At 40.7% G+C, this 24,459-nt stretch overlaps 1 non-coding gene across 1 annotated transcript; it reads left to right on the top strand.

Moving 5' to 3' along the window:
• The first annotated feature begins 18,291 nt into the window (after positions 1-18,291).
• On the top strand, positions 18,292-18,410 carry LOC127532227 (5S ribosomal RNA). Its single transcript, XR_007939625.1, has one exon. It is a non-coding gene; the product is annotated as a 5S ribosomal RNA (ribosomal RNA).
• The last annotated feature ends 6,049 nt before the right edge of the window (positions 18,411-24,459 follow it).

Below are 24,459 nucleotides of genomic sequence, written 5' to 3' on the forward strand. Positions count from 1 at the left end.
ACGACTGAGCAGCTTTGGTGGCGTACTGCGCTCTTTGAGTGCTTTTCTACTTCTTTGGTACGTAGACCAATCCACACTGTTAATCCTACTGTGTTTAAATCACTCAGTGGTGTGGAACCCAGCTGGGTTTTCTCATCCATGTTTAGTTAAATGTTGAGTTTTGCAGTTTATTTTGGAGAACAACACTGACAGTGTCATGTTAAGTTGCTTTTTCTGACTCATTTCTAAGACCAGAAACCTTCTTGTTGCGTTTTCTTGTCTCAGGAAAGACTTGAGTGTTAAATTTAAGACAAACTTTTTCAATCCCGATGGAAAATTTTGAATGTAACCATCTTTTACAAAGTTAGATTGACAAAAACTAATATAACAAATGCATGTGATATATGTTTTATAGTGGCCAGTATCTTTTTGTTTTTCTTTCTGATCACGGCCTTGTAGTTTCATTCCTCCATTTCTGTTCTCATCACTGGTAATTTAGTTTCATTTTCTCACTCACTAATCTATTTATGTTCCGTCATTTTACCTCTGAACCCCCAGGAATGAATAAAAGGTTCCACTGTTGCCTTCTTTTAGCATTAATGTCTGTGTGTGGGTGTGATCTTTAAGATCTGCAGGTTCAAACGACGACTCCCACCACGCCTTGCCACTGAACTCACCGAGAGGTCGCTGAGACACCACAATGTGCACAAATGTGTTAGTGTGTGTGTGAGCTGCCTCCCTGATCTCCTGCTCTAATACCCTGAGGACCTTTGGTTCCTTAACTATAGGAGGTCCTAAGCAACCGCAACCAACCCACACACACACACAAACACACACACACACACACACACACACACACACACACACACACACACACACACACTTCTTCAGAGGATATCAAAGATTAGACATCAATCATTCTCACCTCTTGAAGTCTTGAAGAACGATCACCTCATATGAAAGGTCAGCACTCGCCTGGAAAGCTACGACAGAATCAATATGCAATGATAAAGGTGATGATGAGGACGGTGAAGATTATGATGGTAAACATACACAGGAAGAACAGAATGGAACCAATGATTTTCTATCATCTTGACAAGCTTGTTTAAATTCCAGTACAAACTTTTTTAGTAAACCGTTATCGAGTGAAAATGATCTCTGGTGGCGACTCCACCAAGGACTCCACAAGGACCAAGTGATTAGATTTTGGCAGTGATGCAGCTTATAATTTTGATCCACTTGTTCAAGATTTCTGTATCATCACAAGATAGCGACACGCTGTCACTGTAACTATGACAACAAGTGAACACTACGTTAGCTGCCTGCTGATAGTCACATGATTGCGATCCTACTACAAATCCACCACTGCGGACCATGAATTTTTTGAAGATTTAGGGGCTGTTTACACGAGGACCATCCTAACAGAAAACGCAAAATTGGCGTCCTGTCATTTCATGTTTAGACGAGCGGTTTTGAAGGAAATCTGCGTATATACGGTGACTCTATAGTGTGTGGAATTCGATTGGATATGCATGCCAGGCAACTGGGTGGCGCTGTGATAAAACTCCGCCATGTCTACGCGCATGCGTACTATCTCCCTTTTCGGTAAATGTTCATGAATGGAATCTGTGCAGATTCTGTATGTTTGTTGGTACGACTCCTGTAGTGTACATAGAGCTGCCAGAGTTGCTTGAAGGTATGAAGGATGGAAATAATCACACATCTTTGTTTACGTCCTTGCACTGGCCGGCAAACCAAAGCACCGGCGCACGTATGTGACGTAATCGCGTACGCGACGGGTCAGATCTCGGCAAAATTTTGCGTTTTGCTGTTTAGACGGAAACGTAACGGCAGAGCATTTTCTGCTTTTCCACTCTGGAGGCCGGTTTCAAATTTTTGCATTTTCAAGCCCCCAAAACGCCGTCCTTGTATAAACGATAGGGCGTTTTGTTGAAATATTTTGACGTTTTTACCTGCAAGCGTCCTCGTGTAAACGGCCCCTTAGCCCTTCGAAAGCCATACGACTGAGCAGCCTTGGCAGAGTACTGTGCTCTTTAAGTGCTTTTCTTGTTTATTTATACACAATCTAAGCTATGTATTTACAGCATATATGATCAAAGTGCTTAACTGTTGTAGAGATCCAAATGTTCTAAGATCTATTACTGATGAGTGCCACTTTTTGTTCCCAGACCAACTGAGTCATGATCTGAATGAATAGTGAGTTTTCTGTGAGTTACCAGGGAGACATATTCCCATCTTTCATGCAACGGTGATCACATTTTTAAATATTTCTTTTTATCATTATTACAGGCTATGTCACTATGGCTGATTGTTTTATGTTGTTATCCCAGTCTTACAGTTTTTTTTCTTTCTCACTGTCCTCCTCATGTCATTTTCTGCTGCGGGGGTAAAAAACTAAACCCATCACATGCCCAGCACCAAATGGCAGACACACCAGGTTAGCAGCTACATGGTGAACATATTGGAGCATTTAGCAGCTCAAAGAGCCAGATATTTCCCATTGGAGTGTGTGGAACCAGAAAACAGAGCTAATAGAAGGCTGTGTTTGGGCGTCGATTCATCAGGTGGACAGATATGCTGCTGAATGAAAGCTGATGTTGGTGTCGGCTGGAGATGGAAGCAGACAACTGTGATTTTGTGATTGTATTCACTATTTTAACTCATGTCATTATTAGTCCACCAAGAAAGAAATGCAGCGGAATTATGTGATGATCGGCGTTGGTTTGTCTGTCTGTCTGTTAGCAACATTACTCAAAAACAGACAAACGTATTTGGATGAAATTTTCAGGGAAGGTAAGAAATGGACCAAGGACCAAGTGATTAGATTTTGGCAGTGATTTGGCTTATAGTGTGGATTCACAGACTTGTTAAAGATTTCTGTATCATTGCGAGAAAGCAGCACGGCGTCACTGTATCTGTGCAATGACACGTAGCAGTTCCAGTACATAACTCCAGTTCTGAGCAAAACAATGAGAAGACAGAAAAATGGCACTTGTCTTATCTAAATTTAACCAATCAGAGTGATTTTCTTTGAGTTGAACCAATAAGCAAGGCTCTCCTGGGGTTGGGAGAAGAGGTTCTACATGGTCGGTTCTTGTAGTTGGAACAAGCACAAAGTTTCAAGCCTTCAGGTTCCTTTGGTGGAAAACGTCCTAACATTGTGATTTAATATCAACAGACTGAAATAATCAGTCCCTTGAGGTTTAATTAACTGGTAGAGAGACAACTAATCCACTCATTCTGCTGCCTCACCTGAATCTGACGTAGATATCATCACTAAAAAGCTTTTGCCTCATGTTGGGATTGATTTTTGTCTCGGTTTCTTTCTCGAAATTTGCCAATCAGTCGTCAAGTTATGCCCACTGGGAAGAAACATAGGTGTCCAGTGTTGTATTAGCCAGCTGAGGTGATGTCAGTAGTAGGTGAAATAAAGCAGAAAGTGGAGAATCTGCATGTGTTTTGTTCATGAAGTGGTATTTGTTGGATCCTCTCACCATGCTGTGATTGTTCATTGGACTTTAATCATTTAGCTACAACAATACAAGATTTTTACCGTCACATTTCGTTGTTTTAGCAAAGGTTTTGCTAACTATTTTGATGGAAAGGAAACAAGTAACTTAGCATAAATTTGTCCAACAACTCTTACATTCCACCGCATATCTACACTAAGATGCTTTAAGGCTCTGACATGTCACCACGGAAACTTTTTACAACTTTAGCTACAGATGCAAGAATAATGGAGCGTTTCTCTGGCGCTGGTTTGAACTTCAGTGCAGTTTCTGTTGTGCTGAACTTTGCTTGGCCCAGAGTGCTGAGTAACTGATTGAGATAGGAACAGGGAGCTTATCTCTGAATGCTTGGTGTTTGGATACGTATGATGTCAGACCAGTTCTCATAATGCTTTCTAGGCTGCGTGCACAGATAAGCTCTGGGATCTGGAGAAGGTAGACACATATGCAGGTAGCAAACAAGACACAATTGAAATTGGAGCGGGAGAAAGGGGCCAGTTTGTGTTTGTTTGTTCAAGTGTGTGTTTGTGATGTTGCCGTGCGCCGAGCCTACTTTAGCTCACGGTAACTCCCTGAGCAGTGACCGGAGCAGCAAGCTCCCGTCCAAGCACTTGGAAACTGGAACGAGGCGAGGAGGAAGAGAGGATGGATGGGAAAGAAAGAGAGTGATGCGATGGGGGAGAAAAAGGATGGAGCGTAAAGAAAGAGAGGACAGGAGAGAAGAGACAGTCAGTCAGACAGACAGACAGACAGACAGAGCAGCACATGGAACGGCACAAAACGGAAAGAACTGACGAACGAATGGAACCAAACGAAAGGAGGAGAAGTGTTGGATTGGGGGATGAGAGGAAGGCGAGGCCACCTCTTCTTCTCCCTCTCCTCTCCTCGTCCCTTCGCTTTCCCCCCCGTGAGAATGTGTGTGTGTGTTTTCTTCCTCGTCAGATCTGTTGTGCTTTTATTCGCACACAAAGACGGGACGTAGACGTACCTGGCACAGGTGGACGTGAAGGAGCTGGCAGGTGTGCGTGAGGAAGAGGCAGATAAAGAGACACCGGCTCACCTGCCTGGCAGACGAAGGCCTGACAGTCTGAGATGTCCCACTTAACACCGACTCACACTCTTAACCCACTCGGCTCTGACACTGATCTTCTTTCTCGCTCCGTCAGCCTGCCGCTCACTCTCCCATACATCTGCTGGACGTCTCGGTGAGGATGTGTCCTGCTTTAGGGTTTAGTCGGAAGAAATGTTGCAGTTTAAAGACCAAACTTCGTATCCGCATGCCTCTTGCGCAAAGGTGGATCATTACAGGTGTGCTTTAAAGTGGACTTTTGCCAGCTTTTTGCCTGCTACCAGATGGGCTCTTGTGACATTTTGCAGCCATTTGTAGTCAGAATTTCCAACACTCATTACGTTTGGTTTTGAGTCTTGACGATCTAGCACTGACAAGTGCAATACTGTCCGTCTTATAACTAGAACTTATATCTATTTGTATCTTATTTTATCTCCTGCTGAAATGGCTTCTACAGAATTTAATGCACAGATTCATTCCTCTTTCCAGATGACTTTTTCTTCTCTTTGGTTTATGATCAGCTACTCATCCTTATGTAGACATATTGATAATTGGCAATTCGAAACCCAGTCATCAACATGGTGACCTCACAGACCTGCTAGTGCATCTTTGAGCACCACAACTTCAATTCCATTCAGCTTAATTACTCCGCCAAGGAACGCGGTACAGTTTGGTGATGATCGGCGTTGGTTTGTCTGTCTGTTGGCAACATTACTGAAAAACGGACGAACAGATCTGGATGAAATTTTCAGGGAACATCAGAAATGACACAAGGACCAAGTGATTAGATTTTGGCAGTGATGCAGCTTATAATTTTGATCCATGGACTTGTTAAAGATATCTGTATCATTGCGAGATAGTGACACGACGTCACTGTAACTACGACTAGTGAACACGACATCAGCTGCCTGTTGATGATCACGTGATTGCAATCCTGCTACAAATCGACTGCTGTGGATGATGAACTTTTGAAAGATTTGATCTGTCAGAGTACTGCGCTTTGTGAGTGCTTTTCTTGTTGTAATTGGCTTGAGGAGAAATCTTTGGTATCTCAGACCAGATTTATCTACATGAGTGAAATGCGCTTGATAATGAGCGCTTGTATCTGTCTAGTCGTTGTCATGTTTCCGTAAGAGTTAATTTGCAAAAAAGGGGAAAAAATATGAGAAAAGGCATAAACAAATGATTGCAGCATTAGATTAATAGTATTTTTTTTCTTTTTTAATAAGAACTAAGTAAAACGGCCCCACAGTTAATGATTGACTGGGTGAGATTTTATTGTAACACAGCTCATGTGCAGATAATTTATTTTCCTTTTTTTTTTTTTTTTTTGTTAAGCAGTAGTTTAGCATTAAAAAAAAAAAAAAAGCAGAAAAGTCAAATTGCTGCCCAACAGCTGCAGCAGAATGAGTTTTGACGCCGGAGTGAAAATGTGTCCATGCTAAAGAAATTGGAGGGTCTGCAATGCGACACAAACAAACAATAAACAAGGAAGCAAACAAACTGACGCACACCCAGATACACACACACACACACACACACACGGCAATCGGCTACGCTGCAATTAGCTTGTTTTAAAGGAAACAAATAACAGTAATTTCAACAGAACAGCATCCATAACAATTCACCCCTGGAGGGGATCAGCAATTTGAACACACACACAAACTGGATGCATTCACACACACATGGTTGAGTCTGTGCATGCAGTCATATTCAAGTTAAACAGACACACACATGATGAACATGCATGCTCGCACACACACGCACACACCTCCATTAAGTGTACTTGAGAGCTGCAGAGAGGGTCAGCTCAGTGTCTGAGTTATTACGCTACTTTGTTCTGCCTCAGTGGGAAGCTGCACTCGCACACACACACACACGCACAGAATTATTATCAACCATCAACACTCAAGGTGCAAATATAAAAGGGTGGGTTTGATAATGGATTGAAAGAGATGAATAAAAGAATGGATAAAAAAGATGGATGCATAAATAGAGAGGGAGTCTGGTCGCTGTTTCTTTGCTCGTGTCCAGAAGTTTGCAGCTGGCTGGCAAAGCCGGACTCCCTCCATCTCCCCACCTCTCCATCCATCCATCCATCCCCTCTGTCTGGGTGCACAACAATGGTGTGAAACATCTGCGGCTACCAGGTAATTACTGCTGAGCCAAAACAGTGGGCAGCGCTGCGCCGCCGAGCTACGACACCCCGCAATTAGCCCTGCATCTCCATCTCCCCTCGCTCTGCCGCTCCCTGATGACCAGCGTATTATCTATGTGAAGAGACAGAGTGGAGAGGGAAAATAGACAGATGAGTGGCGGGAGAGGAGGACGGCCACAACACCAAACTGTCCGTCTGAACGAGTCGCGCTTTATCTCGTTCGGGCCTTCTTTGGATAGTTTCTGGCAGTAATTTACACAAATGTATGTTTATTTGGCTGCTCCTCAACCTGTACTTCACCTCCATGGGTGTGTATGAACACCTGACAGTCCTCTCGTGCGCGCCGTGGAGGTTTTAGGATTGTGGCAGCAGGATAAGCCAAAGCACCTGAACGCTCATTTAAGAGAGTGTCATGTACACAAAAAAAATAACTGTTTATTTGAATAAATATTGAAATTTGCCACTAAAAAGTGCAAGGTTCTTCAGTTTTCACCCAGTTTAGAAGAAGAGGTGGCAACACTGACTGATCAGTGGAGAGAAACTCTACTGAAACTCCAGGTTTTGGGCAGAACTAATATACACTTCCAGTCAAAAGTTTGGACACAGCTTCTCATTTAGTGGTTTTCCTTTATTTTCATGACTATTTACATTGTAGATTCTCCCTGTAGGCATCAAAACTATGAATGAATGAACACTTATGGAATTAGGTAGGAAGCAGAAAAGTGTGAAATAAGTCAAAGCATGTTTTATATTTTAGATTCTTCAAAATAGCCACCCTTTGCTTTGGTTCCTGCTTTGCGCACTCTTGGCATTCCCTGGATGAGCTTCATGAGGTAGTCACCTGAAATGCCACCAGGAAAGCACTCCCACGGCATCACACCTCCTCCTCCATGCTTCAAACTTTTGACAGGTAGTGTATGTAAACGTAAGTAAAAAGTTGTGTAAATCCATGTTTATATACAGCTTTAGCTGCATGACATCAGAAAATTGCTAAACCTAAAATTAATAAAGATGTACAGCATGGATAGAGCTGAGGTGGGGCATGGTTTGTCCTCTGATGGTATAATCTGTTATTTAAGGGACCCACGCCCTTAATTATGCAGAACCATAATACAATTTAAACAAGTGAATTTTATAAAAATCTATCCTCTGTGTTGTTACCACAAGCAGAGAAACAAGCTCTAGATGTCATTAATAGATTCTACATCAGGTTGAAAACGTGTTTATTTCTGCTGTGAAGTTGAACATTATAACATGGAGGTTTATGGAAGTTGACCCGCTTGTGTAGCCTCTAGTGGCCACTGGAGGAACTGCAGTTTCCGGTTCTTCACTTTTCAGCCCTCGATGTTGAATCAAGTCAGATGAAAGATGTGGTGAGCAGGCAGTGAGCTTCTACACCTCTGTAAAAGTCAACTTCCAGCAGCTTGATACTGCATTAGCTGTAGTAACTTCACACCCTCGACTCTGCTAATGCAAGACAGTTGCATTGTGAGGTATTTAGGTGGCTGCTTTTGACAACTAATAAAAATTTATGGAATGATAAATATCTCCAACTCTGCTGTATCAACTTTACTTACCTTTTTGTAACTTTCAGTAATGCGAATGCCAGTTTCATAGGAGTGCAATGCTAAGTGATGGAATCCTCTTTAAAGGAAACAGTTAAGTTTCACTGACAGATGATCTGTGTCACAACAACCATCTCAGATGACTTTTATTTATTTAGTCTGCACTTTTGTCTTAGTTCAGAGTCACAAACATCTCTGGTATTTGTCCTTTCAGAGTCTGTCACACTGCTCATGACTAATGACCTGTCCAATGTGGGCCATACTTGTACACGATGGGAAGCTCAGAACTTATGGGTTTACTCGAAGGTGCAAACAGAAATCTTGTGGATTATTACTTCATGGAAACAAATACTTAAATAGTATTTCATCAGGTTTTGAAAATGTCTTTAATCTCACATTTGGCCTTGGGCAGAAGCTGATGAAGCTAAAACTCCCTATTTAATGAACGTATGAATGTAGACATAATGAGATAGTAAATGTGTTTGAGAGACATTTTGAACTGGCCTCATTCTGTTATATAACTAAATAATCACATTTTAACATGGGGGGGGGAGTGGAAAAAATAAACAGATTATCCTGAATTTCATCTTTATACTAAAATATTTAGTCTCCATTAAAATTATAATTTGTGATTTTGGGATCAACAAAAACAGACCTATTCCATTAGTTAGACCAAGCATCAACTTCCAGGGCTTTAAAAAAAAAATCAGGAAGTGCAGTTCCTCAAATGGCCACTTGAGGCTCCTTAAGGTAATCAGTCCCCATTGAGCTCTATGTTAAAATGTTCAACTTCACACCAGAAATAAATATGTTTGCAACCTGGTACAAATACAGTTTTAGGCTCGATTGTTAAGTTCCCTGTTTGTGGTAGCTGAACATGGAGGTGAATTTTTCAATAACTTCCCTGTTTGATTGCGTCAAGGCTTATATTTATGCCTAATTAAGGGCGTGGTCACTCTCAGTGACGGATCTTACGACCGTTCCAGTCCATTCCAGTGTGTCATCTGAATTTATTTTTGTTTAACTCCCATGTAGAATATCACCGCCACTATAAAAAGTCTCGCAAGGAAAACAGAGAATGAAGACAGGTGGCCATTTTGAAACTCAGCGGTTTAGCAATTCAAATTGAATTCCCAGTTTCCGTCGCGTTTTCCAAAGCTTTCCGTGGGGGCAGCTTCCCTCGCCTTCTCACATTTACCATCCACTGTGTCTTCATTACTTGTGTTTGATTGGTAGGTGCACATACACATTTACATGTGTCATTGTGTGCCTGTGCTAGTGCGACTGTTTGCTTATGCATGTGCACCCTGAGAGCGTATGTGTGTTTCTGACTGCGGGTGCATTTTATGATGTGTACTTTTTTCTTTTCCTGGTCCAGGAGTCCCCGTCAGGACCCCTAGGCTTCCCTGTGCCCGCCTGCCAAAAACGTCTGCATCTCCTGGACCCCCTCGAGGCAGAGGACAGCCAAATGTCACTTGGAGCCTCTACAGAGTGGTGAGGAGGACGGGGAGAGGCCAGTGGGAGAGAGGGGAGGAGATGGAGGGGGGGGAGACTGAGTGAGAAAGTTAAAGAGGAGATACGAGGAGATGCCAAGTGACCAAAGAGTTGAGATGAAAACTGGATGGAAGGAGCGAGAAACTGAATAGCTTTACATAATAATCAAATGCAACCATATTACAAACTGGGTGACTCAATGATTACTTGGCAATGCCTAATATGTCTTCTAATCAGTGCTCAACTTTTGGCCCGAGTGTGCGGCATGTTTAACAAAGCTAGAACAACTATAACAGCAGACAACAGGCCTCTATGTACAGATATAGTGGTGTAACGGCGTCCTTACAGGGATAAAGCGACTCCCGCTGAGTGTGTTGTTATCTGAGCTCCTCTGTTCTGTGATTTGGCAGCCGGTCTGGTTGCATGTCAGCGAATGCGAGTCACTTCCTTTAAAACTGGCCATTTGCACATTTAGAAACACACCACAAATTACTTCCCATAATGCACTCTTCAACCAGAGCCCAAAACAGGCAAAAATATTAAAAAGAGGGTTTTTTTTTTTAATCCCCTGTTACTGGTTCATTTTAGCTCAGCATGACAGTCCTGCTGCTGTTTTAATGCTGTTTCAACACCTCCTCCTATTCCACTCGTGGCTTTTCTGCTCCGATCTATAGGAAGTGACGCTCTCTTTCCAAGACTTTCCGGTCGTTTGGTCTAATATGAATAATTTTAATTACTCAAACAAAAAGCATGACCACAAATTATGCTCCTTTTGGTGCATATTTGTCCTCTATCTTCTAGTTTTCATAAGTTCCTGGACTGACTTCTCACCTCCTTGATAGCAGTGGTGGTTTTTGCTTTTTTAAATTAACCATTGGATGTAACTGCTATGAAAGCACTTTTGCCGCTGTCCTTAACAAAACAATGACATCCGCAGTCACATGTGATGGCTGGCTTTCAAACGAGAAATTACTAAGATGTAACTTTATCCTTTTTATTCATTTCTTCAACCCTTAGATACATTAGTTAGACCCTCCAGAAAAACGCGGGCAAAAATCCTTGATTCTGCGAATAAATATGCGGGGTTTTTATGCCATTTTATGCGGGGAAATTGCGGAAAGTTGCAAAGTATGCGAATAGTTGTGAAATATGCAAAAAGATGCGAAATATGTAAGAATTGGGGGGAAAAAAAGGTGATTCTTCTCCTACATCCTGTTACTAGGCTACCACTGAATGAAACTTTGTTTGCCTCGCAACTGTCTTGGAAGCTGCATCCATTACCGTAAGTTGTTTGAGTCCTTTTTGTTCAGCAAGTCTTTTGCTGTGCTTTGTCGTGGAGAAGTGTTGCAACACTGTTGATTTTCTTCGGTGCTCCAGAACGATGTTGCACGGGGTGCAAATAAGTTTCCCCCCCACTTTCGTGCAGTAAATCTGGGTACTGTTTTGCCCGGTCTCTGGCTGAAATGTTTGTAGGTAAATGTGATCATTGAACATTCGCCATTCTTGTTTTTCGTCTCTGAGCACCGCGCTCCGCATCAGCTCGTGCTTCTAGTGTGTGAGTGAATGCGCGAACTGATGACGTCAGGCCGGGCGTCACATTAAAACTCACTCACAACTCCATTTATATTGGTTATAGTTTTCTCATTTTATGCGGAAATTGTGAAATCAAGTGGGACCCGCATATTTCTTTTTTTTCGTGGAAATGTGAGATTCTTGCGGGAATTATGCGCCGTTTTGCGGGGATTATGCGGCCTTTTGGGAAATAATTGACCCCCGCATAATCAGCGGCATTTTGGTGATTAATGCGGGAATTCATGCGATCGCATAATCGCGTTTTTCCAGAGGGTCTAGTTAGTGGGTCAAAAATGACCCAATGAGGCTGTTTTCTTGCAATATCTTTGTCATGAAAAGTTTGTATCATTTTATATTCCAGCTATTGCTCAAAAAACATGTTTTTGACATCATTCCATTTAAATTATTAAGTTACCTTTTACATCAAAAACTGGTCCCCAAGTGGGTCCAGTCTGGCCCGTGGGACAATTTTATAAAGTGTAAAAATCACAGAAAAGACATTAATTGCAAACTGTAAATTTGTAAAACTATAAATTTTAAATAATTCCAAGACCTTGACAAGTTGTTTTGATCATAAAGTGAAATACTAGATTGCTCATTGTTCTTTTGTGTCTTGTTTTTGTAATATTTTGTCTTGCTTGTGCTCTTTTTTGTCATTTTTCTAATGTTTTTGTCATTTTGTGTTTTGCTTTATTTGTCGTTTTGTGTATCGTTGAGTTGTTTTCTTTCACGCTTTTGCCGTTTTTTGTCTCGTTTAATTTTTTTTGTTGCTTTGTAACTTTCTTGTCTAACTTTTGTCTCTTTTTGGTTTCGTTTTGTGTCATGGTCTCATTTTTTGTCGCTTTCTTTCTCGCTTTTCTCATTTTTTGTCTCATTTTTGTCATTTCTTGATTTTTTTTTGTCACTTTGTTTTGTTTTGTTTCGTGCCATTTTTCTATTTTTAAAATCCTTTTGTCTCATTTTTATAATGCTTTGTCTTGTTTTTGTTGTGTTTTGTCATTTTGATCATCAACTATGATACTACATTGTTCAATTCCAGATGACTAAATGTTTTGTGCCTTTGGAGACACTCTGTCATCTGTAACATGTGCAGATGATAAACTGAGGCGTAATATTGTTTAAGCTGAATTTATTTTTCTGAAGAAACTTTTAAGTTGTTTACAGCATTTTGCACAAAGATAATTCCTTAAATGTGAACTTTTTTTGCACTAAAACAACGGAAAAACTAGGAGTTATTTTTTATGCTAAGATTTTACCGATCAAATTGGACTGAATGTGTCCCCTGAACTAGAATGAGTTTGACACCCCTGATCTGGTTCGGAGCTTCCTTACAGATGCCTCTCAGAGAATGAGCATTTAACACGTGCGACTAAAAGTGATGTCCAGATTAGCAGCTCCTCTAAAAGTATAAACTACAGTCCGTCATGTTAAATCTCGCGCTGTGTTTGAATCCAGATGCAGGAACATGTTGCGTATTACCTCCAAGACTTTTCGCTGATCTTTTCCTCTCTTGTTGTGATTTGTTTGGCGTGTCAGTAATTAAATGTTAAATGTAGTGTCGCATTACTTCCAGCGATGTTAAATCCCCACAACTTTCAATAACATCTCTCTGGAAAGCAGTCAGGCGTACCAAACTAAAATACCCCTTTCATGTTATTACAAAGGTGAAATCTGTTATTTTTGTGTTGTGTTTTTTGCAAATATATCTGTGCCAGCCCACCACTAAGTGCAGTGTTTATGAATGTGTCTCTTGTTTAATGTCCTTGTGTGGATGACAAATGAAAGACGAGGAGAAGACACTCGACTGAGACAGATATAAATCTGGTCATTTTTTTAACAGAAAACACTCGCTTCAAGTGTGTGCGTATATGAGCTCCGTGAAGGAATACAGTCGGACTAAATGTGTCTTATTCTGGCCACAGCTGCTGAGATGAAAACACACACACGCTCGTAACCTTCTGCTTAACCCTAATTCCCAACAGAGCCGCGCACACACTCATCGTCTTCTTTACAAGCCCCCCCCCCCCCGCGTGTCCTTTCACGCTGGTGGATGTACAGTATCGAACAGGGATGTACGGAATGAAAGGAGCGAATGGAACGTCCTTCGGGCTTTTATCCTCGATCCGTACAAGATGAACATTCCTGCAACTGATTATAGGTCAAGTCCTGAGAGTTAAAACTATGTGAAATGATAGATTATATCCTCCAGACAAAAAACACAGAAATCCAGTGAGCGCATTTTGTGTCATTTGCTGCTTTTCGTTCCAGATTGCAGCATCTTCAGTCAGTGTCAGCCACATTAGACGGGCTGCTAACTTAGAATTAGGAGTGAGGACGAGGCGTGTAATTAAACAAGTTGTCATTCACGTACAGTCGGACGCATAATTCAGGCGGCCGTGCACACGAGGAAGAGAGAACGGAGCGGCCCTGTAACTAGCAGCTAGCTCTCCAAACAGGAGCGACACTGCAATTACTGCCGAGAGATAGGTGTGTGTTTGTGTGTGCCGCCGCCAAGTTAATGGCTGTATGGATGCTAAATGTTTTCATCTGTAGCATTTTATGCCGGTTCACCTCACGCGGCCACTGTCACAAGCTCCGAGCGACAGCAGAGAAAAGCAGGAGGAGGAGGGGAAGGATGGAGCAGATGGGGAGAGAGAAGGATCTCTTCAACATTTTCCGGATTGTTTTTTTTTTTTTGATAGTTTTGATTGCTCTTTGGTCAGAACAATTGAAAATGTAATGCGCTGCTGATGTTTCTACACCTGGTGTTTAGAGTAATAGTGTGCAGCGAGAAGGACAAAGAGAAAACTGGACTGACAGGAGGAAATTTAGGCTGTCAGAACGCAAGTTAAGCCTCCTGCAGGTCAAACTTAACCCGATTTAAAGTTAGAAAATGTGGGGGAAGATATATATTTTCACAGTGAAACTTCGGATGTCCACATTTTTGGGAACTCTGTCAGCATTTTTTGGTGGGGGAAAAAAAGAAATGTTCATAATGTTTCTTCAGAACATTCACAAAAATCTTTTTTTCTTGAATGTTCTTCAAGAAAATATTAGAAATTTTACTAATATATATGTAATCACTTTAGATATTTTTTTAGGATTTTTTTTGGAAGATTTTTACTCCTTTTTAAACCTATTTGCAACAATTTTCTTGCCAAATTTGGAGGATTTTTAAAATACATCTTTTAAGGGAACTTTCTAAACAGTTACTGGAATTTTCTTCTTGAAGGTTTTGCAAATTTTCAGAAATTTGGGGGATTTTTTTTGCTGAATTTTTGGATTTTTTTTCAGACAAGGAAACAATATTTTTTTGGTGCCCGTAAAGGAGGAAAACAGGAGGGTTAAGAAGGCAGAATTAATTGGCAAATGAACAATAACATGAGAAAGCAACTGTTCAAATCGAGTTAAATCCAAACTGGTCACATTAACGTTCTCCATCTCACCAACTGCTATTAATAATATCAGAAAATCCTATTTAAAATAACCAAAACTGTGAGAAGTTTAAGTTCCTATTTTCTTGTGTTTAGTGGGACATTTTGTGCCGAATGTGGCAAATGTTTTCCAATTGACATCCACTCACTTCTCATGTTTCAAGTCTCATTCATGAAAAACATTCTCACTGTCTCTGAATGTTTTTCAGCTCATTTCTGTGCTTTTATTGCAGTAAAATAAAAATAAAAAATCAAGAAAACTGAAGGTTTTGCTGCTAAAATGAGATTTTTCTGACATTTTCTCACTGAACTGAAGGTTTAAATCCGCCTCAAATCTGCGCACACAGAAAACATGACGTTTTCATATGTTACAAACATAACATGAGAATTCTGCTGCGTCTGAAATGTGGACGATTTTTTATGACTATTTTTGGACCTGACGACTCCACCAGCATGTGACCTCAGAAACATGACTCTAAATCATATATAATAATCTCAGTCGAGTGTTTTAAAGATCCTCATGAAGCAACTCTTTTCTCTTGACCCCTTAACAGAAAGTCAGGGTTTCTGGCTGCAAACTGAAATGAATTTTCTGCGACACATTTAGCTGATGTTTTATTTTATTATTATTTATTTCTCCATAGTGGCTGATAAAGGTCAACCTGTAAAAGCCAATGTGGGCCAGCAGAGCTCCCGCAACCACAGGAATTCTTTCCTTTGATGACAGTAATAGTGAATAAAATCAGGTATTTGTGAAGCTATTCAGGAGTGAGAGTGGAAAGGAAGAAGATCCCGAAACACGCCGGCACGAATCCTCTTTGAGCGCAAAGTAGTAGTTCTGAATGCCGTTGTGGAATTCAGTTAACCAGCATTTTGAATATAGTTTGTATTTATGAAAACATGCGCAGGAAAGTGGCTCTTTTTATTCTGTTTATCAGCCATCAATAGTTAATTAATGGGAAAAGCAGGGATCACCGTTAGACGTTCACTTACCTCCTCCTTGTGGAGACTCGCCGCCACTGCATCCCAAAAACATCCAGTGTGGGAGATTTTAAACTGAAATGTTGCTTTCCAAAGATTTCTACAACAAATGTGGACATTCACAGACAGTTATAAGCTTAAGGACTTAAACCAGGACTTCAGCACATCACTGTCTGCCAATGAGGCACTAAAACCACATTAAGGAACAAAGGTTGATGGTGGTTATTATTGAGGGGAAAAAGATAAAGTAGAAACATTTTTTTCCTCTGAACTTTATTTACTCTGCACAACTTTTCAAACGGACATCTGAAAACAGGTTAGTTGATCACAGAGCAACTAAGAACGTGACTGGTGGAAATACATACAAAACAAAGATGGAAAATATAAAATAAATAACTTGGAATGATGAGAATGATTGTAAAAAAACAACAACAATAAAGCACAAATGAAAATGCAAAAATACATGCTTTAATGTAGTGAATAATATATATAAATAAAAAAAATAATTCTTAATATTATGTTCCAAAAATTACACATCATTCTATTAAATCTTGTATTTTTTTTATTTTATTTATTATGATTAGTATTAATAATCATTATTATTGCTAATAATAACATGAAGTATAATATGTGTAATTATAGAATAAATATAATGATCATTATTATAATTGCATTTTAAAAAGATAAAAGTTGGCGATAAAATTAAACTGTTTTTCTCTTTTAATTGTATTTAATATTTTTATTATTGTTCTTGCCCCATCATTGACGCTTGAACAATAGTGTAGTGTTTAGCGACATTCATACCAATATATATTGTAAATGAGCCATTTAAATAATAATGTATGACTACAGAGATTATAGAAGTAAAAAAGAAGTAATTTATTTTGTGTATGTATTTGTTATTAACCTTCTTGGACAGATGGATGAGACTGGAGTGGAATCCGGCCCAATTCTGTTTCAGAAACCTCACGGTGATGACGTCACAGCTCCTGAATCCGTCATGGCGCCTCCTATTGGACAGTTTTACATCTTTACCTGTGGGTTTTCCCTCTTGCTTCAGAGGGCAGAAAGACTGTATTTAATCAGTGGACGCCACTCATTTTAATGCATCACACATGTTTTAACTGTTTTCTTTGCTGAAGTAGGGGTTTATTATCACTATTGTTGCTGCTAAAGATACTGCATAGGTGTAAAGATGATTTTTTAGCAAGAGATAGTACTTGTATATCCTAAGAACGTACCAAAAATGAGCATAACTGACAACAATAATTAGAATAAAACAAAGCGAGTTCAACATGTCGGGAGGAGTTTTGCTGCTTTTATGTCCTTTTCTTCTGCACTTTGTGTTCACTGCAGTTGCCGTTAAATAAATGTGATGTTGTCGTCTGCGGCACTGCCTCAGTCCAAAGCTCCGCTCACTGTTTGCTCTCTAATATTCACATCTTGATAAAACTCTCCTCATAGCTGCTGTTATGCTGACATCTGCTGGACAAACGGAAGAACTACACTATAGAAAGAGAAGCAGTTGGCTTCTGAAACTGGATTTTAAATCTGCTGCCTTCACTACGAAGACGTGTTTGTTACAGGATTTTTGGTTTTACTGTTCTCGCTGTAAATTCTGCACTTGTATGTGCTTTTCTTTGACATGAGGTTATTTTATCAAACTTCCTGCATATTCACACCATCAGGTTGAAGTGATTCTTTCCATAGCTCAGTGGGAAAGATGAAGCTGAACAGTTGTGGAGGGATTCACCATGAAGCCAGCATGAGAAGGGAGAGAAAAAGATCCACGGGCATCAGGAGTGATCACTGTGATCCTCCTCATTTTCTCTCAAAGCATTGAGTTATAGCAGCCGACAGGAGGCACGGTCACATTTAGAAAACGTCATGTGTTCAAACTTTGTGAAATGAAGTGATTTGATAAAACACAAAGTTTTAGAGGTATTTGTAGTACTCCTTTATATACAGTCTATGGTCCATACGCGTTTCTTGGAAGCGTCCTCTTCATTGCTCAACACATGCTGAGAAGACTCAACACATCTTGTAGCGTCACTACGAAGCAGGGTCAGGCCTGGTTAGTACGTGGATGGGAGACCTCCTGGGAATACAAAGTGCTGTAAGTTTTTTACTTCTCCTCACAACCTCAGCAGGACTCTGCTGCTCATTCACTGGACACTGCTGTCAACTGAAACCTCTCTGGGTTTTTAAAGACATCAAGTGAACTGATTCTGCCTCCATGTCTGCAGCAGTAAAGAGCCGCTGTTACACAACAAGGTATTGGTTGTAGCTTCACCTTGAGCCCAACATGAAAACTTTGGAGACACAGAAACACGTCAGAGACAATAAATCACATCATGGACAACACAGTCACACAGACAGGCTCTTGAAAAGGACGTGTTCATTCAATTTAAGTGTTTATTTCAGGCTGAAGAAGCTCCACAAAGTCAAAGAAAAAACAGCATGTCTTGTCACAACATCTATAAAATTGTGGTTTGTTCGTGAGGTTGTCGCTTACGGCCATACCAGCCTGAATACGCCCGATCTCGTCTGATCTCGGAAGCTAAGCAGGGTCGGGCCTGGTTAGTACTTGGATGGGAGACCGCCTGGGAATACCAGGTGCTGTAAGCTTTTTACTTCTCCTCACAACCTCAACAGGACTCTGCTGCTCATTCACTGGACACAGCTTCTGCTGTCTTTTTGTAGTGATGACTGATTGAGGCTTTGCTGAAGCTTACACACTTTGTTCAAAACATGCTTCATTACTGGAGGCTTCAATGACACACAGAGCTCCAGTAGGACATCTAGTGGTCAATAAAATCAAGTGCAGTCCAGACAAAAATACAGATTATTTGATGGATTTTGGTAGTACGTCTTGGGGTTCATTGGTAAAGAGGGTGTGCTTATGGAACTGGTCATCAGTTTTTATTAAGAAACAGTTTAGCCACAGTTTTTGGACGTGAGCAGTTTGTTCTTTTACAGACTATTTCCCCAGCCTCGGAAAAAAACCCGTTCACACGGCACAGATGAGGCTGGGGTACACAGGAAATGTTTGGCTACATTACACAGGTTTGGGTAAACAGTGTTGTGGGTGGTCCAGTATGTCAGCGGCTCTGCACTTGTTTCCAGAGGACATCAGCCAGGTACCGGTTCACTTCCACAGTTGCATTTGTAGTTTGTCAGAGTCTGTTTGCATCTTGATCCAAAAGTCATTCCTTATTCATAATAGAAGAAAAAATAAATACATGTGGAGGCTGCTGCTGGATCCACAAGTGTAGCAAACTACTAGTCAACTGTTAGATAGATAGATAGACAGACAGACTGCCTGGCCAAAAGAAAGTCCCCACCTGGATTTAATGCAGCAAATAGGTAAGAGCCTTCCATTGGATAATTACTGCAGTGATGAATGTGTTTCAGCTGCAACAACTTCTTTAATCCTAGCTGATGCAGTGAGGAGCTTCTCAGTTCTTAAACAACCGTGCCGGATGCGTGCAGAAACATGCTGCAGATGTTTTATCGCTCGGTGGTCTCCAGCGTCCGCTTCCACGCTGCAGTTTGCAGGCTGAAGGCAGCCGACACTAACAGACTTAACAGTCTCATCAGGAGAGCTGGCTCTATCCTGGGGGTTGAGCTGGAGTCTGTGGTGGAGACGTCAGATGCTGAGGAAGCTGCTCAGCATCACGGACAACACCTCTCACCCCCTGCATGCCACGCTGACGTCCTGTCAGAGCTCCTTCAGTCACACACTGAGACCACTGAGACGCACCACAGAACCACACAGGAGGTCTTTCCTACCTGTGGAAATCAGACTGTACGCTTCCTCCCTCTTCTGCAGGAGGGATACATGATCAACGGACTTATTTCCATGTGCAGCATCATCACACTTTTCCTTGATCGTCTCACGATCTGTATTACCATTGTTCAATATTTCCAAAGCCTACATCTGTTTACTTTTGTATTCAATTCACTTCCTGTTTATCCGTTTCTTGTTCTTGCTACAGTTTACATTTAGGAAGTTTGTTATTTTATTTTCTATTTTATTTTTTAGACACTATTCCTTGGCATCCGCTAAGACACTTCACACAAACACTGAGACACTTTGCATTTTGTACTTTGTATTCTTGTTTTTATTTCTGTTTTACTACTGACCTCTGTGTAATTGTGTATATTTCACTAACCTTTATTGATTATATTGTACTGGAGCAAAAAATCTCCTGCAGGATGAATAAAGTTTATCTTATCAATCATGCAGCTCCATCGTAGCTTCACCGTGACACGCAGGTGTGGAGGATGGACCACAAAGACTGGACACCAGATTCAGCCGTTACGGTTTGATCCGATAGTCCAGAGCTTAAACAAGCTGACTTTTACTCAAAAGATCTCTGGATCTAATCCAAGCAAACTTTGCCGTTTATGAATACTTCTCCATTTCAAGTCAAGCAACAATGTATAAATAAAACAAACACAAGATTCAGACCGTCAGACTCTCCAAGGCAACGATACGTTGAGGTGCTCAACCAGTCGAGTTGGTGATTTAGTGGAGATGCTACAACTCCTTCATTTTGAAGGTTGCTGGTTCAAGTCCAATCTTCGGAAACATTTTGAAGTTTGTCCTCTACAATCTTCCTGGTACCACTATAGGAAGAAACTAGAGCAGGAACAAGTACAAGATGTTGTGGGGTAGAGGAAAGTCTTATGGTTCCTTGTGCGGGAGGTTGACTGTTCAAATCCAGCTTCTGTACTTTGTCCTCATGAAAACCTCTTTGTACCATCACAAGAAGAAACTCAAGCATGAACTTTGCAAGAAAGATGGTGCAGAGATATGTACTGTGCCTCTTGCAAAGGAAGTTCTTCCTTTAAATCCAGCTGAAAGTCCTTTTGGTTTATTGAGAACCTCTTGGTACCATCATTAAAACAAACTCAGAGACCTTGTACGGATCATGGTGCAGAGATAGGATTTGAGCCTCTTTTGTTGGCGGTTTATGGTGAAAAAACCCATGAGGCCCTCTCATTGGGACTTGTCCTCACCGATACTAATTGGCACCATCATTTAAGCATCGTTAGTGATGCAGCTTGTGGGAAAGTTGGTGCGGAGGTAAGTATTGTGCCTCTCATGTTGAAAGTATGTGGTTCAAATCCCCCCAAGGACACTGACTTGTACTTTGTCTGCACAAATATTAATTTGTTCCACTATTTAAGCAAAGTTAGAGCCGATTTTTGTGGGAAAGATGGTGCACAGATAAGCTTTGTGTCTCTCATGTTGAAGGTTTGTGGTTGAAATCTCCCTTCAGACCTTTTGTCTATCCTTTGCCCGCTCCGCTCTTTACTGGTACCATCATTTAAGCATAGTTACGGCTTTAGCATCTGGGATGGTTAGTGCACAGGTAAATTTTATGCCTCTCATGTCAAAGGTTTATGATTCAAATCCCTCTCAGGACCTTTTTTTATTTGTCCATTGTCCTCTTTAATACTTCTTTGTACCATCATTTAAGAAAACTAAGAGCTACACTTTCTAAGACAGATGGTGCAGAGATAAGTTCTGTGCTTCTTGTTCAGGAGGCTTATGGTTTAAATCCAGCATGAAGACTCTTTTAGTTCTTTGGCTTCTTGAGAACCTCTTGGTACCTAGCCTAGCCGCGCTAGACCCAGGTCTGAAGACGCAAGGGTCTCGGAACTGTCGACAGGGAGGGAGGCGGGCTAAAAGGTTGTCTTTCAAATCACTCTGCAGCAATTGGGTAGGTATACAACCAATCAGCGCAACGAACAGGCTGACGTAGTTCCAAGAGCGCCGGAAATCAGAGGATGCGGGAGTTCGTTGAAGCCTTATTTATACAGTCAATGGGTGAAGCTCAAGTATATTACAGACATGTTAACAGAAAGATTATTCAGAGTCGGTGCTAATGGAGCTCAACGACTGTTGTCGTTTTTGTTGTCGACCCTGGCAGACAATTAAATTCGTTGCCGTGGGTTGTCTCGTGCGGCTAGGCTACTTGGTACCATCATTACAACAAAAATTGAAAAGCTGGCCCTCGTAAGAGAGGTGGTGCATAGGTGAGTTATATGCCTCTAATGTTGAAGGTCCATGGTTCAAGTCCCCCTCCAGATTATTTATTTGTACTTTGACCTCTTTAATACTACTTTGTACCATCATTTGAGAAAACTCAGAGCTACACCTGGTAAGAAGTATGGTGCAGTGGTAAGTTCTGTGCTTCTGTACCAGAAGGTTCTTGGTTCAAATCCAGCTTGAGGCTTTTTCTGTCTTTTGGCTGACTGAGAACCTCTTGGTACCATCATTAACACAAACTCTACCAGACATCTTGTGTGAAAGGTAGCGTAGATATAAGTTCTGTGGCTGTCATATGGAAGATCCATGGTTCAAGTCCTGATTGAGAACCTTTTTGGACATATTCAGTACTAGGCTTTATGTGATAAAATGAAACTAAAGCTGTAAGTCAGTACCGAAGACAATAGCCAAGAGGTACGGCAGTGGACTCAGATGCGGAGCGTCGCCGGTTCAAATCCAAGGACTGAACACAAATGAGGAGTAACACAAATGGGAGAAACAACAACTGGAACAAAAGTCTAGGAAACAAGGAGTAACACAAATGGGTATATGACAACTGGAACCAAGGAGTAACACAAATGGAATTAAAGTCTGGAAATGCAATTAGGTGACAGAGAAAATGAGGGTGAGACAGACCTGAAGGAAGATGGGACGGGAAGGGGGAGAAGATGGGAGGGAAGAATCGACGGTGTAGGTTTTATTTTTTTGCATTTTTTTCCCCTATTTTTGGCCAAAAATTAAGAAAAAGTTTCACCAGGGTAGGGTATCGAACCCTGCTCTCCAGGACCACAACCACTGCCACTACCTCTGGACTGCAGGCACTTCATGCTTACATATAGGGTTTTCTTCTATTCCACAAGGAGATCACCTGAACACGAAGAAAAAAAAAAACAATCTCCAAAAGATTTAAAACTCATAAACACAAGCTAATCTGTCTATGAGTTTTAAAGAACATGCTAAAAAAACACAATTCAAAAAGTCACACTCTTCTCCTGATCACTCATTTTGACATTTTAGCACAATTTCAAAGCCACACAAGTCACCTTCTTCATGTCACAAATGGTTGAGAACAGCAAACAATCAATTTTAAAAACCTCGCTGCAATTCGTCCCCATTCAAAATCCCCAACAGATGTTCACATTTTCAACATTTTTGAAAATTTTTTGGTGGAAAAAAATAATTAAAAATGTTTCTTTAAGAACGTTCAAGTGAATTTCGCTGGATTTTGGTTGATTTTTCTCTAAACGTTCTAAAAGAAAATATCAGAAGTTCTACTGATGTACATGTAATCATTTTAAATATTTTTAGAATTTTTTTGGAAGACTTTTACTAATTTTTTGAAAATATTTACAAGAATTTTCTTGCCAAATTTGGGGGGATTTTTTTGAAATAAAACTTTTAAAGAGAAATGAAGAGGGTTAATACGTCTCAAATTCGGAGGCTACATGAAAGCGAAAATCTATTTTTGAGTGAAAAACTTTTTTAGCATATCTAGCTTATTTTAAGACACCTGAGCTTAACAATGCTGGTAAAATGTAGCTGAAAATAAGTTTGCCCAACTAATTTTGAGATCTGAAGATTGTAAATATATATCATTTCACAAAATCTGACCAAGCCATTTTTCACTTGTTGTATTGGCAGATTTTTTCATTTATTTCAACTTAAAAGTTCCTTGAAATAAGGTTTTTTGTTTCCTGTTTTGAGAGGAGCATTTTTTCCAGCGCAGACATGCCACAAAACTAAAGTCATTTCAAATGGAAACTTTCTGGCTTTAAGAAACACTCAAAGAAAGAAAAAAGAAAGAAAAAAATTGTGGTAATCAAGAACAATTGCTTTATCAGATCAAGCAGAGGGGAAAATGATGGAATCACTCAGTTCTGAGGAACAAATGATGGAATCACCCTGTAAATGTCCATTTCCAAAACTAACACCTGCATCTGATTAAATGTGCTCATTAGTCTGCGGTCCAAAAGGAGCGCTCACACCTCGGAGAGCTGCTGCACCAAGCGGATCGACATGAATCACGGCTCCAACACCAGAGATGTCTGTTGAAACAAAGGAAAGGATCGTCAAATTTCTTCAAGAAGGTAAATCATCACGGAATGTTGCAAAAGATGCTGCTTGTTGTCATCTGTGTCTAAAATCTGGACCATGGGAAGGTTGTAAAAGGCAAGCATACTGGCAGACCCAGGAAGACGTCAAAGCGTCAAGACAGAAAACCTAAAGCAACGTGTCTTGAAAACAGAAAATGCAGCAAAACAAATGAGGAACCAATGGGGGAAACTGGAGTCATTGTCTGTGACCGAACTGTAAGAAAGCGCCTAAAAGAAAAGGGATTTGCATACGGAAAAGCAAAACGAAAGCCATCGTTAACACCTAAGCAAAACAAAACAAGGTTACAACGGGCTGAGGAAAAGCAACGGTGGACTGTGGACGACTGGATGGAAGTCCTATTCGGTGATGAATCGCGAATGTGCATCGGACAAGGTGACGATGCTGGAACTTTTGTTTGGTGTCGTTGCAATGAGATTCATGAAGACGACTGCCTGAAGAAAACATGCAGATTCCCACAGTCATTGATGATGTGGGGCTGCATGTCAGGCAAAGGCATGGGGG

The sequence above is a fragment of the Acanthochromis polyacanthus genome, chromosome 22, assembly GCF_021347895.1.
Source record: "Acanthochromis polyacanthus isolate Apoly-LR-REF ecotype Palm Island chromosome 22, KAUST_Apoly_ChrSc, whole genome shotgun sequence".
Taxonomy (NCBI): Eukaryota; Metazoa; Chordata; class Actinopteri; family Pomacentridae; genus Acanthochromis; species Acanthochromis polyacanthus.